Source organism: Gadus macrocephalus, chromosome 13, assembly GCF_031168955.1.
Source record: "Gadus macrocephalus chromosome 13, ASM3116895v1".
Classification (NCBI taxonomy): Eukaryota; Metazoa; Chordata; class Actinopteri; order Gadiformes; family Gadidae; genus Gadus; species Gadus macrocephalus.
In genome coordinates, this window is record NC_082394.1 from 13,835,526 (window position 1) to 13,841,656 (window position 6,131).

The following is a 6,131-nucleotide window of genomic DNA, read 5'->3' on the forward strand; positions in this document are numbered from 1 at the left end:
GACGCTCTGAGCCTCTCCCGACAGGGACAACAATAAACACATAACCGACTTAAGATGCAGCCATTTTCCTTTTGGGCCGCATGGTGTGGTTGACTTCAGCGATTCTCGTCTTCTCTGTTTATTAATAAACCATACATTTCTTAGAACCTTTTGCATTCATGGAATCGCACAGGGTTCCTGAAAAGTTGAGAAACCCCTTGAGTTTGCCTGGCAAACTAAAAACTTTCTCTATTGGGAACTGAAATAAAATGAGTAAATACTGCACCCCTCGAAAGCTGAGAAATAAGGCTTAGCATGGACTAAATCTTCTACTCTCTATTCTATTATACTCTATTCCCATACGTCTACTAGAGCAGTCACATATTTGGGCTCTTTTTGTATGATATAGTGAGTCTGGGAACTTCATCATAATTTTCAGGGCCAGGAAAGTGTCAAGAGTTGGGAGAAGATTGACTTTCTAAGAACCCAGGGAAGAGAGGAGGAGGACTTCCAGAGAGTTCACCTGTTGGTAGAGGGGGACATCTTGTGGTGAAGGTGCAGATGAGGTTGAGCTAAAACTTACAAACGTTGTATCCCTTGCTTATTAATCAGACATATATGTTGATAATTATTAATACTGGAATAAGACACATGCTCCAATATTTTTTTTTGCTTAGTTCACTGAATTACAATATTGAGACATAATTGTTATTGGTCTCCAAATTAAATGTATTATATAGTGTAATTTCTTTATCTTTAATTTATTTAGGTATATTAATATGTGACTGCATACAAATGTGTCCACAGACATGGATACTAATGTGTGTTAGTAAGCATTATTGGCCCTCAGAAAAAACACTGCCTAAAAGAATATTGGCCTAAGCAACACTAGTAGAGGCATATACTTTTCCCTGAACTTTTAAATGTTCCAAACGTTCAAAATCATAATTATATATTTATGTGGCATTCAATCCAATGCATAAAATATTTCTGTGGCATTCAGTAGGCCAATGCTGTGGTAAAGTGTGTAAAGTATGACCAAGTGTTTCTTTCTGTGAACTTTATCAATCCCCTGTAGGAGAAATGTGTTAATGTTAGTCTCTATAAAACAATAATGGTAAAAAAAAATAAATACAAAACATGACGGTAACTCTAAAGTCAAACCGTCCAATCTGAAGGCTTTACTTAACCACTCCCCCTACTCACTTCCACCAATGCAAAGCGAACAGAATTGAGTAGGGGAGGGCGTAGCCTAACTAGTTTGTGAACGACCCAGAGGAACCCAACGCAAATTCAATGTGAACATGCATGAGGCTTTAATTAAATTAAATTCCGCCCGGACACATTTTTCTTTTAAAAGTGTCTCAAAAAGAGGGCATGTCCGGGCAAAAGAGGACGTCTGGTCACCCTACGTATGGGGAACCCATTTGAATCCTACTTGCTCCACTTTTAAATAGCGGCGCAAGTTCGTGGGCGCTATGCCGCTATCCTGGTAATTTCTCTGTGTGTGCATGGGTTGAATTGCGTGTGTCTCACGCCGAATGCGTGAGACTTGAGAGCCCTGATTATTATACTACCAGATGTGAGTGGGATTAGCTTTACAAGTCGTTTCGTAAATTCAATTCAATTCAATTTTCAATTCAATTTTATTTGTATAGCCCTTAATCACCATTACAGTCTCAAAGGGCTTAACAGGCCAAATATTTGTGAAAAATCTGCCCCATATGAAATCACTAGTGGCCATCTAGATCTGTGCTGGATAGATGAGCAACGTTTACTTCAGTCCAATGGGTAGGCTGGTAGACTGATCTATCCAGCACAGAAATAGGTGGACACGCCCACTAGTGATGTCATAAGGCTAATCGCACTCACACCTGGTGGTATAATATGTCCCCTTTAACCCTTTCCTGGACCCGGACATCATAATCAAACGCTGGACAGACGAAACGACACATGTCTTTACATAAGGAGGTGTTAAGTGTCCTAGAGGCTTAACTCTCTCTCAGACGTACCATCAACATCAACCGCTCGCACGACGGAGCTCCACACATCGTGGCATGATAAGCCTGTTTAAGTATCCTAGAGGCTTAACCGGGATGGATGCGGGTATCAAAATAAATTGCTGGAAAGACGTAGCTCAACACATACACACACCGCATCGTGTCTGAGAAGCTTAAATGCCGTGTTGCAGGGTTTATTTTCCAACAAATTTGTGTAATTTGCTTGTTGGTATTTAAGATTTAAACTGTTATTTATTGTATTTAATGTTGTTAGGTATTACAAAACAGAATGTAATACGAAAAAGTAGGTACTATTTTTTTCCCCCAGAATGCATTGCATTACGTCACGTTGGGGAGACACGGACCAAAGTCTCATCAGAGAATGTCTAATATGAGGAGAATGGGCACTCGCGGGTTAGTTCCGGTTTTCTGGACTGGTTGCAGTAATAATCTCTGACCACGCGGGGCGCTCGTAGACGATTCCAGAATGAATGGGAGCCAACAGGGTTTTATCCTCAGAATCAACTTTTCTCACGATGTAATTTTTTGTCAAGTAATTTGAAAGTTGCTATCAAAAGGTGGGGCTAAGATAATAAACTCAGCTGAATATTGCATTTTTTAAGGTCACGTATCTGTTCTGAAAAGGCGTTAAAAACATGCGATGACGTCTCACATTGTCATACTGTCAGAGGTACTGCTTTACGGCAGTTTCTAAAGCACTTCCCTTTTCCTGCAACGATAACACCAGCTGTTGGAGGTAAGGCTTTTTTTTGCCTAATACCATAGTTACAGAGTTTTAGTGAGCTAATGTAAAAAAAAGAAATGCGCAAATGTTTTACATATGTATGTTACTTACAGAGAGTGTTTTTTCTAATCCTCACTAGTGCCGATGATAAAGCTTTTTTTTTTAGCAACGATTATGAGCCACTTCTTTCTCCTAAAATAGAAACCTGGATTAGAATCATAATTTTAAGACTGCATCAATTTAGTTTACATCAGTAAACAATCTGCTAGAGAGCAGTGTTCTGTTGTACTCCTCATGCCTCTTCCTTTCTTGATCTCTACAGTTGGACCTTGATGCTGTGACAACGGACAAGTCTTCTTCCTCTGTCCTTTTCCCCTGCCTCTGTTCAGTATGTTCAGTGTTGTTAAATCATTTCTCTTTTTTTTTATTAGTTACTATTCTTATTGTGTTCTTGTTAGTGTGATGTTTGAATAAACTTGCCTGTCGCAATGTTGGTATAATGTTTGTATAATTACTGTTATATAACTGTTACTGTTTCAATGTGACCCAGACCATATTTCTCATTTAACAAACATGTGTAGCTCATAATGTGTTGCAGGGCAGAGCAATTATATTCAATGGCTTAAAACAAACCCATCTGTAAAGATCAGTGAATGCATAGAAATCAATGACAAGTGGTGTAGATGGTTTTCCCTCTGTGCAAGGTCATTAGCCCAAGTCCTACAAAAAAATAACGACTGTAATAGCAGATGTTGAAGTTGTTAAATCGTTAACTAACCATTTGTATGGAACAATTGGTTAAGGTAAGTTAAGTGCTTGAGTCTCGACACTTTAGAGAATGTCTAGCGCGCAACTTGAATAAGCCATGTGCGATATTACCCGGGCTCCAGCGCAACTTTCCTTACCAGGTGAAGCCTCAGGTAGCCTAGGACCATTCATACAGGAGCAAGCAAGAACGTTACCTTTTTCTGTCCTTGTGAAACGAAAAGACGGACAATCCGTTTCCACTGTTAGTGCAGTTTATCATTGCACATTTACGAGGCATTTCTTTTTTAAACTATCTTTATTTTCGAAAAATAGACAATGACAGATGAAATGATATTGAGCGGGACATTGACTATTATTTAAGGTGGACATACCGTACCTACCATGTATATAACACATTGAACATTGAACACAAGAAATGGAAGAAATTCCATTTATGCCCATGTACTTTCACCATACAGACTATCTAAAAAATAAAAGGGCCTGCAGGAAAATATAAATACAGTACGCAAAAATTGAGTTCGACGGAAAGTCGAAGTTAACACGTTTCTGATTGCTCTTCAGCTTCAGATGCCGTCAAGAGGGGTCTCTGGTCGTAATCAGTCGCAAGTCCGTCCCTGACCAATCAGCATTCATTAGCAGAATGCTAGCGTGTATGGCCAACAACGGCCCAAACTGTAAGAAATCGAAAGGACATAAGTACTCACTCATTTGACTTTTGAACCATAATCTATATTGAACTTGCGGAATCTACAATAAAATTTGCGATATTTCAACGACAAGCAGGTGAAAGAGGCATAATTAGCCATCTAGCCCCATAGACTCCCATTCAATCTGGACTCGCCCGCGATCACCCCCAGTGGATGTCTCATGGAACTGCAACCAAAATCGGTACAATGGGGCGTATAGGGAGTGCCCAGGCTCTTCGTAGACGGGCTCTGGTCTCATTGAGACGATTGAGAGACCCTTGAGAGAGACTCGGCACAGAGATGGCACATAGAGATGGCACATAACTAAAACTCTCCACATGCCCCGACTTATAGTGGTTTTCACCTCTTTCTATGCTTTTATCCTCGCCTTGAAAAAAAGTGGTGAAGTGGAGCAGAGAGATCGCCATCTCTGTGCCGAGTTCCAAGTGCGGCTGTGGTGACGTATATCATATGCGTCGAGAGCAGCGAAGAGCTTAGTTCACAAAGCGGCCTCTCATAAAACCTAAAATTATCAAACTTCTTCACGAAAAATTTTCTTCAAACTTCTTTGCATGAAAAATTATCATTTAAATCCACAAACAACATATGTGTAATCCAAGGCATATAAAGACTGGGACCAGAAAATAATTATTTTCTCTCCATTGACACCCATTCATATTTTTCGATCTCATAGGTCCCATGAGCTCTACCGGAAGGGGCGTGACTTCGCCGCTCTATATCCCATGATTGACATCTCAAACTCGATATTGTTTTCATCGCAAAATGTCAGCTGATAACAACAAATAAACCTTCGGTCTCGGGGGCTATTCCCCACTATTCACTTCGCCTCTGGAATAATTGTTGACTAATAGCCTAGATAGATAAATAGCCTAGTCAAGTCTTTATTAATACCAAACTACACGTCAGGAATTCATTTAGGTGATTCGGCTCACACAGTATAGCCTACAAGACCACACAGAACCAGGGAGACAACAAGTCTGACTGGACATACCCAAAATACATCAAATTAAAACTAGACCCATGCGTTGATAGATAGATAGATAGATAGACAGAAAGATAATTAAATATGTTATATTAATTGCCAATTGCCATTTAATTAGCCATGTGTGCCTAACACAAGAAAGACGTAATGTTGAGAAGTCATATTAAAAATGGATAGCAAGCGAAAGCCGAACCAGACTGTATCAATCACATACTTTGGGTCCATTCTAACTTATGGTAAGAGGCTAGTCTTTAAATCTTTGCAGTGACTGAATGTTGATGATAAAACGGATTGTTTTGCATAAGATGAGTGTGTGTGTCCTTTTCGGCTTCGGCATACTGCATGGTTATGAAGGCCTTGTGGTTAGTTGTGGTCTTATTAGTGAAGCAGCCTAGCCTTGGAGTTGGGTAAGTTGGAGTGATTGTGTAGTACGGGCGTGCGAGAGTGAGAGAGAGAGCACATCCGCCATGGTGATGTTTGGCTTGTTGTGGGCTGTCTGTCAGCCTCCGCTGGACGTGCTTTTTGTGTATGTGTTCAATGTACATCGGTCTGGTCGTATTTGCGGTAGATTGATGTTTAAAAAATACTCGTTATACTTGCAGCCAGTTGCAGGCACTCATTTGCAAGTGCACTCATTGCTGTCCGATGGGCTAAGTTAGTAGTGGCTGGTACTTACGACATAATCACTGTCACTAGATATTAAGAAAACTTTGACTTTCACTCTGTGCTATTCACTGACAGTAAAAACAAATAAAAGTGTTGTTATTGTGTGCACTGCTGTTCATGGACCAGCTCCAGCGCTCGTTGCTGCGTTGCTAAATGATAGCAACTCTCCACTTATTCTCCTCTGACCATGCATTTAATTGGCTTTGACAGCCATAAGTTCTCGGCAAATCCTCATTCGCCCACTCACGTCTGACAGGTTCGAAATTATACTGATGTGGGCCATC